This window comes from Sus scrofa, chromosome X (assembly GCF_054392235.1).
Source record: "Sus scrofa isolate SSC_HxYL_T2T_F1_AM1 chromosome X, Sscrofa_HxYL_maternal_Yorkshire_Landrace_v2.0, whole genome shotgun sequence".
Lineage (NCBI taxonomy): Eukaryota > Metazoa > Chordata > Mammalia > Artiodactyla > Suidae > Sus > Sus scrofa.
Window position 1 is genome coordinate 16,182,517 of NC_139401.1, and position 14,625 is coordinate 16,197,141.

Here is a 14,625-nt window from a genome sequence, read left to right on the forward strand (position 1 = left end):
TTTTATTGTGGAATATTCCAAACCTACCACAAAATTGGAATAATTTTATGGTAACTATTTATATACCATCACCCAGATCCTACCATTTATATTTTACTAGACTTGTTTTACTCCTATATCAACTCATCTTACTTTTTGATGCATTTCAAAGTAAATTGAAGACATCTGTACACTCTCTCCATAGACTTCAGCATTCATATTACCAATGAGTTGAGTATTCACCTAAAGTTTTTCTTTTGATGCAAAATTTACATACAATGAAATGCACACATCTTAAATGTACATTCACTGAGTTTTGATGCAGACAAACCTCCATGAAGATATAGAACATTGCCATCACTTCAGAAAGTATCTTTATGCCCTTTCCCAGGCAAACGCTCCACCCTTGATACTCTCTTCCCTACCAGGAAAGCACTGTCTTTCTTATTTTCCACCATTGGTGAGCTTCACCTGTTCTAGAACTTTATATGAATGGAATCATACAATATGTATCCTTTTGTGGACGGCTTCTTTCACTCCGTATAATGTTTGAGAGTCGTGCATATTTTAGCGTGTATTAGTAGCTCAGTCCTTCTGTTGCTGAGTTGTATTCTTATCTGACTATATCATAGTTTGCTTATCCATTCTCTTTTAAAGAAACACCTAGGCTGTTTCTAATTTTGACTATTAAAAAGAAAGCTGCCATGAACATTTATGTGTAAATCTTTTTTTTTTATTACTCAAATGAATTTATCACATCTGTAGTTGTATAATGATCATAACAATCTGATTTCACAGGATTTCCATCCCACAGCCCAAGCACATCCCCCCACCCCCCAAACTGTCTCCTCCAGAGACCATAAGTTTTTCAATGTCTGTGAGTCAGCATCTGTTCTGCAAAGAAGTTCCGTCTGTCCTTTTTTCAGATTCCACATGTCAGTGAAAGCATTGGATGTTGGTGTCTCATTGTCTGGCTGACTTCACTTAGCATGATAGTTTCTAGGTCCATCCTATGTGTAAGTCTTTCTGTGGACATATACTTTCATTTCTCTTATGTAATACCTAGAAGGAATTGCTGGATCATAGGGTACGTGCATGTTTAGTTTTATGAGAAACTGCCAAACCTTTTGCCAAACGCATTTAACACTTTTACTATCATACAAACAATGTGTGAGAGTTCCCATTGCCCCAAGTCCTTGCCAACATTTGGTACTGTCGGTCTTTTTAATTTTAGCCATATTGGTGGATGTATAGTATTTCATTGTGTTTTTAACTTGCATTTCCATAATGACGAGTGATGTCAGGTACTTTTTCATGTGCATTTTAGCCATTAGTACCCTCTTTTATGGAGTGCCTATTTAAATACTTTTTCCATTTAAAAAATATTTTAGGGAGGTCTTGCTGTGGTGCACTGTGATCTGTGATGTCTCTGCAGCGACAGGACACAGGTTCAATCCCCAACCTGGCACAGTGGGTTAAAGGATCCGGCATTGCTACAAGGGTGGCTGGGATCTGATCCCTGGCCTGGGAACCCCATATGCTTGCAGGGCAGCCAAACAAGAACAAAAGAAAGAAAGATAAAAGAAAAGGAAAAATATTTTTGGTTTTTTAATTATTAATTTTTAGGCATTCTTTACATATTAAATTAATAATTTTTATATATGGTGTGAGATGGGGGCTGATGTTACTTTTTCCCCCTTCGATATGGAGATCTAATTACTGCAGGAGCATTTGTTGAAAGGACTCTTCTTTTCCTTTGGGATTCATTTGGTGCCATTATAAGAAATCAGAGGATCGTATAATTGGGAGTCAATTTCTAGGCTGTATTCAGTTCCATTGATCTATTTGTCCATCATTATGCCAGTACTACACTGCTTTGATAATGTTAGTTTAATTATCACTGTCATGATAATTTTCATGAAGTCTGGTTTAAGTTCTTAACTTTGCTCTTTCTCTCTCTTTCTCTCTCTCTTTTTTCCCCTCTTTTTAGGACCACACTGGCAGCATATGGAGGTTCCCAGGCTAGGGGTCAAATTGGATTTGCAGCTGCCAGCTTAGGCCACAGCCACAGCAATGCATAATCCCAGCTGCATCTGGCAATTACACCACAACTCACAGCAGTGCTCGATCCTTAACCCACTGAGAGAGGCCAGGGATCGAACCCACATCCTTGTCGATTCTGTGTTGGGTCTTAACTTGCTGAGCCGCAATGGAAACTTCTGTTCTTTTTTTCATAGTTGTTTTGGCTATTCTATGGCCCTTGATTTTTTTCTTGTAATTCTAGACTTAATGTGTTAATTTTTACAAAAGAATTCTGCTATGAGATTGATTGGAATTGCATTGTATCTATAGATTAATTTTGAGAAAACTGACATCTTGATAGAACTGCATCTTCTAATCTATAAAATGATTTATCTCAACATTTATTTAGATCTTTAACTTCTCTCAATGATGTTTTATATTTTTTATTTTTATATGTATTTTTTATTTTTTAATTTTTTGCCATAGCCATGGCACATGGAAGTTCCTGGGCTAGGGACCAAACATGTGCCACAGTAGCGACCTGAGCTGCAGCAGTGACAACATGTGGATCCTTAACCCACTGTGCCACAAGAGAACTCTGACAATGTTTTATGTTTTTTAATGCAGCGATCTTAGAAGTCTTTTGTTGGATTTATTATGTTACATTGTTTTATGTGACATATTACATCATATGTAACATAATATGCTATATGTTAGATGTTTACATGATTTTTGATACTATAGATGGAATCAATTTTAAAATTTCATTTTCTAATTGTTTGTGACACTAATTGATTTTTCAATTAACGTTGCTATCCTACGACTTTGCTAAATTCCCTTATTAGTTCTTTAGACTTTTATGTACCATAGTCATGTCATCAGCAAATATAGACAATTTTACTTTTTCCTTTCCAATCTTTCTGCCTTTTATTTCTTTTAACTTTAAAATTTTGCCTTATTGAGTTGGCTAAGACCTCCTGTACAATATTGAATAGAAGTGATGACAGTCGGGCAACCTTACCTTATCCTGGTCTTCAGGAAAAAAAAAAAAATTAAAATTAAATAAATAAAAAAATTCAGACTTCCACAATTAAATATAAAGTTTCAGGTTTTTAAAAGATGTTCTTTATCGTGTTAAGTTCCCTTTTATTCCTAGTTTTCTAAGAGTTTATATGATGAGTGGGTGTTGAATTTTTTTCTGTATCTATTCAAATTATCATATAGTTTTTCTCTTTTATTCTGTTAATAAGGTGAGTTACCTTGATTAATCTTTCAATGTTAAACACCTTTGCATTCCTGAGATAAACCCTACTTGGTTATCATGTATTATCCTTTTGATATATTGTTGGATTTCATTTGCTAATTTTGTTAAGGATTTTTTTTTTGCATCTGTGTTCATGAATGTTATTGGTTTAAAAACTTCTTTTGTGGACTGTTTTTATCATGTATTAGAATTAGGGTGATGCTGACCACACAGAAGGAATTAAGCAGTGTTCTCTAATCCTTTATTTCCTGAAAGAGTTTTGCTAAGATTGATATGATTTCTTCCATAAGCATGTGATAGAATTTACAAGTGAAACCATCTGAGTCTCGTCTGGGATTTCCTTTCTAAAAACTTTTTGCTTTTTTGGGGTTGCAGCATATGGAAGTTCCCAGGCTAGGGGTCAAATCAGAGCTACAGCTGCTGGCCTATGTCACAGCCATAGCACCACGGGATCTGAACTATGTCTGAGACCTACATCACAGCTCAAGGCAACGCTATCCTTAACCCACTGAGTGAGGCCAGGGATCAAAGCCATGTCCTCGTGGACACTAGTTGGGTTCATTTCCACTGTGCCCTCTAAAAACTTGTAAACTATGAATTTATTTTTTTTTTCTTTTTCAACCACACCTGTGGCATATGGAATTTCCTAGGACAGGGATCAAATCCAAGCTGCAGCTGCGACCTATGCCACAGCTGTGGCAACACTGGATCCTTAACCCACTGTGCTGGGCCAGGGATTGAATCCACACCTCTACAGAGACATCATCAGAACCTTAACCCACTGTGTCTCAACAGGAACTCCCTGAGTTTAATTTTTTAAATAGATACAGGGTTATTCTCTTTCACACCCTATATCCAATCTATCAGAAAATTCTATTGGCTTTACCTTCAAAATCTATGCAGGATCTCACTTCTTCTTATATCACCTCCTTGGCTACCATCTTGGATCAAGTATCCGTGGTCTTTCTGGATTATTGTGAGAACTGCCTTGCCGAATGTTTTGTTTCTGCCCTTATAGACTATTCTCAATGCAGCAGCTAGTGTGCTGCTTAATGTAGGTCAGATTATATCACTCCACAAGACCACCTTCCACATTAAAAGTCAAATTCTTACAGTAATTTACCCTATCACCTCTCATTCTTCTGCTTTTCTCACTCTTTTCCACACTGGCCTTCTCCCTGTTCCTGGAGCAAGCCAAGCATACTTTGCCCCAGAGTCTTTCTACATGCTTTCCCTCCTCTACTCAGCACACTTCCCTCCCAGATATGCACGAGTCTTGCTCCTTCATGGTCTTCAAATCTTTGTGCAGCTGTCCTCTTCTAAATGGAGCTACTCTACCCAACTAACTTAAAATCCCCAGTGCTTCCTGGCACTCCCTGCCCTTCATCCTTTTCTTGTTCTCTACATGCTTATGACTTGCTAATGTGCTATACCATTTACTTGTTTTGTTTATTGTTGTTCTCTCCTTTCTATAAGCTCTATGTGAGCTTAGATTTTTGTTCATTTTTATGTACCATTGCATCCAAGAATCTAAAACAGTGCCTGGCACATAGAAGCTACTCAATAAATATTTGTGTAAAGAATAAATTGTGCTCCCAGACTTACAACCTTATCTAAATCACAGTATTTCCAAGAGAGAAAAACTAATATGTGAAAGGTTTCCAAAATCAGCTTTCATGATAGTACCTTTTCCCTAATACCTTTAGCTTTCCTTAGATTTTATTTGAGTTGGGATCTTTTGTAAATAAATGATATCATATAATGGTGGTTTCTTATCCTTGTTGGCAACAGTCTCACAGGAATTATCCTCAGGAGCAATGCCTTATTTTACAATAGTTGACAGGATTGAGAGACTAGGTTGCTAAATGAAAGTTCTTTGTTATCAATCCCACAACCCCTTCCCCACACTACAGTATTTTTCAATATAGAACATCCCAACATAAGTCTTACCACCTTTCTCATTTAACAAAAATGTATACAAGGTAAGAAATAGAGATGTCCTACTGTTAGTTCACAGTGATTTGAGTAGATGAAGTTTGCAAGCACCAATATTTTAAACTATCTTTTTGGTGCCCTTGAAGTTTTACACTCTGGAAGAAGGAATAATAATAAGATTTGGGAATTCAAAGAAATAGGCCTCCCTTTGAAACATGGAAAAGAATGCTTATGAAAGGAGAAGTAGGAAAGGAAACCAGATATAATGCATATCTCAGGCAGATTGCTTGCAGGAGAGATGGCTTATGTATGGAAGTTGAGTTGAAATTGTTTTCCTCAAAACTATTTATGTCCATGTACCCCTTGGAAAGGCTTTGCATAACCCCAGTTTGAAGACTGATACTGTAGTTTTAACTCCATTCTTCTGCAGCTTTGGTTGTCTTAACATCATTTTCATAGACAGGGGTTGGTGGAGGAGACAGGTTATTTATAATATAGATTTTTAGTAGCTGGTAGATTTGCTTAAGATTTTCTTTGAATCTGAAATAATGAATATAGATAGAGCCCAAGTTTTAAGGATAATTGTAAAATGTTCTTACAAGTGTGACTTGTCTCCACTTGGAGAGCTGCTTTGTCATCCCTTACAGGGTCTTCTGTGGGCTACAGAACGTTCCTTGTGACTGATGGAAAATTGTAGTTTCTTCTAACTGCATTATAACCCAGAATACTGGAAGCTCTAAAAGAATTTGATTATAAGCTTTTAAGTCAAAGCTTTCATTTCTTTTCTTTCTTTCTTTTTTTTCCTTGTATTTTGTCCTTTGTCGTTTTTTAGGGCCGCACCCGTGGCGTATGGAGATTCCCAGGCTAGGGGTCTAATCGGAGATGTTGCTGCCGGCCTACACCACAGCCATAGCAATGCCAGATCCGAGCTGCATCTGCAACCTACATCACAGCTCACGGAAACGCCGGACCCTTAACCCACTGAGCAAGGCCAGGGATCGAACCCACAACCTTGTGGTTCCTAGTTGGATTCATTTCCGCTGAGCCACGACGGGAACTCCAAAGCTTTCATTTCTTTATAAATTTATCTGGAAACCTTCCACGTAAAAAGGGAATCATATTGTACATGTCTTTACAGGTGTATTTTTCCTGGTAGGTCATAGTATTAGCTATCTATTAACAATTACCCCAAAACTTATTGGTCTAAAACAAGAATCAGTTATCATTCCACAGTTTCTGTGGGTCAGAAATAGTTTAGCTGGATGGGTTTGTCTCAGTTTCAGTGAAGACATGAACTGTAATCATCAAGGCTTGACTAGAGCAGGAGGCTCTACTTCCAAAGTCATGAAATGACTGTAGGAAGGAGGCCTCTCAGTTCCTTGCTGCTGTTGGTGGGAAGTCCCAGTTTCTTGCCATATGGGCCACTTCATGGGGCTGCTTGTGTATCTACACAGCACGGCTCATCTCTTCCCCTGGAGAGGGTCATCAGAGGAAAAAAGCAAGGAGGAACGCACAATGCCTTTTATATCCTAATCTCAGGTGTCATAGACGGTCACTTCTACCATTCTATTCATTAGAAGCAAGTCACTAAATATAGCCCACATTTAAGGGGAGAAGAATTAGGTTCCACTCTTTGAAGGAAGGAGTATCAAATGATTTGTGGACACATTTTAATATCACCACAGCCGTATATTTTGGTCAAAAGTAGGTTGCTCTTCTTTGACTTAGGCTTTCCATATTAGGTAAAGCCAGGACAGAAATATACCTCTGTTTTCCAGAGGAAGCTCAGATACAGTGAATGACAGGCCCACTTACACAGTTAGAAAATGATGATCTGGGATTAGCTCAGGTTTCCTAGCTGAAGTAATTCCTTTTACTGTTTTATAGTAGTTTTCAACCCAAATTAGTCTTTCTGTTAATAACTCACCAGTGCATGATTGAAAAAATGACAATGTAGTGATACATTATGTATTTCTTATGCTTATTTGAACACCGCTAAAATATTTCATTGGGATAATATCCCCATTAACCAAGTAAGAAACAGATTCTTATGTAAGGAACCATTTCCATGGAAATGATTTTCAGTTGTTTAGAGCATTTTTCAAAATATTTGATGTGTTCGTCGAAAATGGTACATTGGGAAATAAAAGTTTGTTTTGTTTCCTTTTAATGGCTTGAACTTTTTTTGGATTAATTCAACAAAGATTTTTCAGTTAACAAGTTTGTAGGTAAGAGTCGGTAGAATAATAATGTGAGTACTCTTTACTGTCTTTTGAATATCATTACTCTATTTTAAAAGGTCAGGCATTGTTACAGGTGCTGATAATTTGGGTTCTTGTTAGCAGGAAAGGAAAATAGCTGATGTAATTATTTCTCAGCTGTTCACAAAATAGTTGAAATTTGATTTCAGAGATTCAGTAGTATACAGATTTTTCTGTTTGTAAACAGTGGTTATATTGGCCTTAGAAAAGATCTTTTTTGAATAGATAATACTGCCTTGTATCACCAGCAAATTTTCTGATTCTATCCTTTAAAAATAATGGCCTGCTAGGAACGTCGTAAAACCACTCAGTGCATGCTCCCAGCGAAGGCTCCCAATGTTTGTCATTGGTTTTGTTATAATGGCTCAAAAAGGGAGTTATTCTTTTTGGTCATGCATTTGGTTCTTTATCCTAGACATATGACTATAAACAGCATACTTCTTCTATGACATGTCCTCCAAATTATAACATTGTCAACCAGTCTTCTAAAATAAAAAATCCCTTTGCTAATGGGAGAAGCTCTTGGGGGAGGCACTTTATTGAGCTCTCAGGCCATAAAGTACAAGTATCTTTATGTCTCTTGGTTTCTCCTGAGTTTTCTATCCTATTAGTCACCTTATAGAGTGTTATAAAAGAATTGTAGTTGCTCCTCAACTGCATCTCTTATGACATATTACAAGATGAGTTTGTCTCTGGCAGGAAGAGGATGCAACAATAGCACCTAATTTATCAGCACTGATAGGTGTGTGGTCTTTGGAGAAGCCTGAGTTGGAGGGAGAGGAGGAGCAGGACCTTATTGCTGAGGCTTATGTTTAGAACGGTGCTTGTTAGTTCCAGTGCAGTACCTGGGCACCCTGTGAGGAGATAAGTACTCTGTCTGATTGTTCTCACTCCAAATTTGCTACCCTTTGTTAAGGGCAGGGCTGATGGAATAAGGATTGGATGTAGAAAGAACGACCCAAGAGAGGCAGGAAACAGCAGCATATTAGAAGGCAAGGGGGATGGACTGGCAAGGCCCATTTCTGGGCCCCAGGTTTAGACTGTGGTGACAGTCAGACTGCTGATTTTTGAGGAGGCAGGGAGTGTCTGTTATTATTTTAAAATAATATTTGTTGGAATTCCCGTCATGGCGCAATGGTTAACGAATCCAACTAGGAACCATGAGGTTGTGGGTTCGATCCCTGGCCTTGCTCAGTGGGTTAAGGATCTGGCGTTGCCGTGAGCTGTGGTGTAGGTCCCAGATGCAGCTCAGATCCTGCGTTGCTGTGGCTCTGGCGTAGGCCAGTGGCTGCAGCTCCGATTCGACCCCTAGCCTGGGAACCTCCATATGCCGTGGGAGCGGCCCTAGAAAAGGAAAAAAGACAAAATAATAATAATAATAATAATAATATAATAATAATAATGTTTGTTCTTCACAAACTACAGATAAATAATAAGAAGAAAACAACCAAACAAGAAGGGTCATATTCTCACTGCTCAGAGAATCCACATTAACATTTAAAATGTACCAAAATTAACATATGGTCATGTTCAGTAAATATAACTAAAACAAAAAGATGCAAATTAATAATGTGGACATCTTTTCTTGCTCACCTTTCCAACCCCTTCCACTTTTCCGAAGGTGACTACTGTTAACAGTTTCTTAGTATTCCTTAAGAAAGAGTAAAAACCTCTTTAGGACTGAAGAAGTAGAAATCAGCTCAGACTGAAAGGAAGAAAAAGGAACCCTTCTATCATTAAAGCCGGGGGACAGACAAATGAAATCAGATGCAGAATTAACAGAAAACATTCCTTTTCCCATGATTGTGCAGCAGCTGCAAAATGCTGTAATGGTCCCCTCTTTGAGCGGCTCCTGCTTTCTTACTGATGCTGCCCCAAAGCCCCACTTTGCTACATTCATCTATTATCAAGAGACCCAATCTCACTAAAGTCCCCTCATCTCAAGACAGCGCTCAGTCTCTGAATGCTGCCTTGGGAAAGCAACCAACCTGGAACTGATTGCCACTCCCTTAAACTCTCCTCAGAATCCTTTAGTAAGAACTCAAACCCTAAAAAAAGATGTTTGCACTGTTCTCCTGGAGGGCCTTTCCTCACTGCATCAAGACGATAAATCTGAACTTGTCATACTACTAGCTTATCCTTGGTGGTCTTTGGCTGTTTAGGCTTTAACATAACAAATTTTCCATTCATCTACCTGCTTTCAATTTAAAAAGTGACTTGCTTTATACACTGATTTGCATAGGTCTTTATTGTTTTTGTTTGTTTGTTTGTCTTTTTAGGTCCACTCTCACGGCATATGGAGGTTCCCAGGCTAGGGATCAAATCGGGGCTGTATCTGGCAACCTGCTCCACAGCCACAGCAATGTGGGATCTAAGCTGTGCCTGCGACCTACATCACAGCTCATGGCAATGCTGGATCCTTAAGCCACTGAGCGAGGCCAGGGATTGAACCCACGTCCTCATGGACACTAGTCAGGTTCATTAACCACTGAGCCATGATGGGAACTCCTGCCTTTATTGTTTAATGATATATCTTAAAATGGAGACCCATTTATATCAAAACATAAACATCTACTACTGCAAAGGTTCTGAGAATGGCATTACGGTACTAAGGATGTACCACAGTTTGTTTAAATATACGTCCCCTGTTGACACACATTTTACATGCCCCTAGGTTTTTGCATTGCAAAGAAAGTTACAAGTGGCATCTTTAAACAATCACTGAACCTTTGTGGTTGAACTTCCTAGCATCTGCTCACAAGTTACACCTTCTCAATGGTACCCTGCTTCTTGAATTCCCATTGTGGCTCAGTGGGTTAAGAACCCGACTAGTGTCCATGAGGATGCAGGTTTGATTCCTGGCCTCACTCAGTGGGTTAAAGCATCTGGCATTGCCACGATCTGTGGTATATAGGTTGCAGATGTGTCTTGGATCTGGTGTTGCTGTGGCATAGGCCGGCAGCTCCCATTTGGCCCCTCGCCTGGGAACTTCCATATGCTGCAGGTGCAGCCCTAAAAAGACCAAAAAAAAAAAGAAAAAATGGTACCTACCTTTTCTGTCTGAGGAAGATAGCCCATCCTTATCTCTGGGGATTGATTCTGATTTTTTTTAAGTCAGGTAACAAAGTCAGAAGTGTGCCTGTGCCTTGATTTAGTCCAATTAGGCTAAACATAAGCATGCATTGTTGCTTGGAATATTGACACTAGAGTGCTTTCTATATCCTACAATATCTGTAGCCCCAATTGGGACTGATAATCACTTAATGACCACTATGGAAAGCATCCGTGAGATAAAATTAACCCTGGAAATCAGAGAGGAGAGGAGAGGAGAGAATCTTATAATATTGTTGAGCTGCTAAATTACTCAACCCTGAAGTCCATCCTAGGCAGATGCTCTTGGTTCCCTACCTGTATCCTCTTGTCTTTACCACTTCAGCGCACGCTGGACTGACCAACAATTGTCAGTACTGAATCCTTTGCCTGAGGGCTTTCTCTTGCTGCTGGAGTCCCTTTTGCTGTCTCCTTAGCAGAATGGAATGAATGTCCCTTAGGGACAGCTCTCAACCAGTGACTCTTGGTATAGATACCTCTCTGCTCTAGGGTGGATTACCTTTGAGGTACATGTTTTACACTGGCTCTCAGGGTTTCCCTAGTGGAATTAACCTCTGGTTGTCCATAGAGGAAACTAGCTTAATACTGTACCCTATGCCAGCTCCCTTCCTGTCCCTGATACCTTTCCATTCCTCTGTTAGCACTTCCTTCACCTCCAAAAAACAGCCCAAACAGTGAACCATCTTATTCCTGAGCTTTCCAAGTCTGTGAGCCAACAAGTCCTTTTTATTGTTTAAGCCGGATCGCATTGATTTTCTGTTACCTGATAGAAAAGGGTTCCTTTTTGTCTTATTGGGATATAGTTGATTTACAATGTTGTATTCGTTTCAGGTGTACAGTAAAGTGGATCAGTTTTACACACACACGCACATATGTATATATCCGCTCTTTTTTCCCGTATAAGTTATTACAGAACATTGAGTAGTCCTCCCTGTGCTGTATAGTAGGTCCTTGTTGGTTATCTACTTTACATATAGTAGTGTGTATGTATTAATCCCATCCTCCCAGTTGGAAAGCGTTCTAAATGATACATGTCTTTGGGGGCATAGCTGAGGAGTCAGTTTTGTGAACATGCCTGAGTGGTGAGTATTTGGGGACAAAAGGTACACACATTTTACATTTGGATAGATATTGTCCTCCAGAATGCTTCTACCAATTTGCAAGAGATTTATCTCTTTAAAAATAATCCTGGGAGTTCCCGTCGTGGCGCAGTGGTTAACGAATCCGACTAGGAACCATGAGGTTGCAGGTTCCATCCCTGCCCTTGCTCAGTGGGTTAACGATCTGGCGTTGCCGTGAGCTGAGGTGTAGGTCACAGACGCGGCTCGGATCCCCCGTTGCTGTGGCTCTGGCGTAGGCTGGTGGCTGCAGCTCCGATTAGACCCCTAGCCTGGAAACCTCCATATGCCGCGGGAGCGGCCCAAGAAATAGCAAAAAGACAAAAAAATAAAAAAATTAAAAAAATAAAAATAATCCTTACTTTAGTTACCCAGGTCTTTCTCTTTTCTTTAAAAAATTGCCCAATGGTACTGAACACTAAAGTGAATTTGAATAACCTGAAGCTTTGTAGGATCGTCATAATCTGTTCCAGGAACTGCTACCCAATCGATTCTTTTCTGTAGCAATCCAACAGAGAAACATTGTTTTCCCTTTTTATGGAGTTTCTCATTTGTTTGCCATCAGTGCAACTCTGTGTGAATTATTTCCCTGTTAATATCTTAGGTTTTACAGCTAATTATTGATTCAGCATTGTAGCTGTGTTGAATTGGATGATTGATTGATTTCACATGGGGTGAGCAAGTTGCATTATACAGCAGCATCTTAAATTCTCTTGTAGGCCAAGTTGTTTTCCCCCTTGGATCCAGCAATGTTATCATGAAACATATTCATAGAGATATCTTCCCCACTGACATATTGGGTTTCTTTTTTCTTTTTTTTCTTTTTGTTGCTTTTTTAGGGCTACCCTAGAGGCATATGGAAGTTCCAGGCTAGGGGTCGAATTGGACCTACAGCTGCTGGCCTATGCTGCAGCCACAGCAAAGCCGTGTCCATGACCTATACCCCAGCTCACGGCAATGCCGGATCCTTAACCCACTGATTGAGGCCTGGGATTGAACCTGCATGTCCATGAATCCTAGTCAGGTTCGTTAACCACTGAGTCACAAGGGAACTCCATATTGGGTTTCTTAAAGGTTTTTGTTTACCACTCTATTACCGATAATCTAAATACTGTTTTATATAAGCAAATTGTAATAATACCTGATGTCTTTGAGCTAAAAGTAGCTAGGCCTCAACCTTTTTGATAACAGAGGACTTAATCTGCTATGAGTATACATTCCTTTAGACCATTTAGAACACGCCGCCTCAGCTGACCCTCAGAGCTCTGGAAAGAGTGAAGTACTATCTTCCCTCTCTCATCTTTTCTGTCCCTTTTAAAAGTGTTTCTTTCTCTTGTGGTGCAGCAGGTTAAGGATCTGGCGTTGTCACTGCAGCAGCTTGAGTCACTGCTGTGGCATGGGTTCAGTCCCTGGCCTAGGAAGGCCCACATGCCACAGGTGCGGCCGATAAACAAACAAAAGTGTTCCTTTCTCAGAGCTAACCTTTGGCATACTTTGTATTAGCGATTTGCCCTGCTCCTCTTTCTCCCCGTGAAATGCCATCGACGATTTCGGTGAGATTAAGGGTAGAGATGAAAGTTTTAGCACTTTTAATTTAAGAACACTACTGGGAAAAAGAGACAAAAGATTTATTCTCTGGGCCAGGATATACTCTCTTTTGTTCTTTCAATTATTGAGAAAAGGGTGGGGAAATCTCTACGTATAATTATGGATTTGTCTGTTTCTCCTTATACTTCTATCAGTTTTTAAATTTAGATTGTCATGTCCTATTATTGAATTGGACTCTTTATGAAATGACCCTCTTTACCTTATTAATTTATTTACTCTTAAATCTACTTTGCCATATATTAATATAGCAACTCCTGCTTTATTTAATTTATTTATTTATGTATTTTTTGGTCTTTTTGCCTTTTCTAGGGCCACACCCTCGGTATATGGAGGTTCCCAAGCTAGGGGTCTAATCGGAGCTGTAGCCGCCAGCCTACGCCACAGCCAGATCGTTAACCCACTGAGCAAGGCCAGGGATTGAACCTGCAACCTCATGGTTCCTAGTCTGATTCGTTAACCACTGAGCCACGACGGGCACTCCCCTGCTTTATTTTAGATTAGAATAGCATATCTTTTCTCATCATTTTTAACCTACTTGAGCCTTTATGTTTAAAGTGTATTTCTCAAATATATCGTAGAGTTGGTCTTGTTTTTTGTTCTCCAGTCTGGCAATTTCCACTTTGAGTGTTTAAACCATTTACATTTGTTTTTTGTTTGTTTGTTTGTTTTGTTTTTTCTTTTTACAGCCACACCTGTGGCATGTGGAAGTTCCCAGGCTAGGGGTCAAATAGAAGCTAGAGCTGCAGCTGCCAGCCTACACCACAGCCACAGAAACACCAGCCCGAGCTGTGCCTGTGACCTACACCACAGCTGATGGCAACACTGGATCCTTAATCCACTGAGCGAGGCCAGAGATTGAACCCACCTCTTCATGGGTACTAGTTGGGTTTTTAACCCACTGAGCCACAACAGTAACTCCCTCATCTTAATGTTAATAGGAAAATAGGACCAAGAAATTGTCTTTTCATTTACACTTTGATTCTGAAATCTAATTCTTATTAAGCAAAATTCACATTTCATGTTTGAGCACTTATTTTTATTTATTTATTTATTTGTCTTTTTGCCATTTCTTGGGCCGCTCCTGCAGCATATGGAGGTTCCCAGGCTAGGGGTTGAATTGGAGCTGTAGCCACCGGCCTACGCCAGAGCCACAGCAACGCCAGATCCTTAACCTACTGAGTGAGGCCAGGGATTGAACCCGCAACCTCATGGTTCCTAGTCGGATTTGTTAACTCCTGAGCACTTATTTTACATTAGGTTAAAAATTTGGCTGAGTTTGCTTTTTTGAGATTTATTTAATGGAAGATTTGTAAATCCACAATAGGAA

The 14,625-nt window shown here is 39.5% G+C and overlaps 1 protein-coding gene across 12 annotated transcripts in view; it reads left to right on the forward strand.

The window, feature by feature from the left end:
• GRPR (gastrin releasing peptide receptor) overlaps nt 1–14,625 on the forward strand; it is a 468,413-nt gene that overhangs the window by 121,625 nt on the left and 332,163 nt on the right. The gene's annotated exons all lie outside the window — the stretch shown is intronic.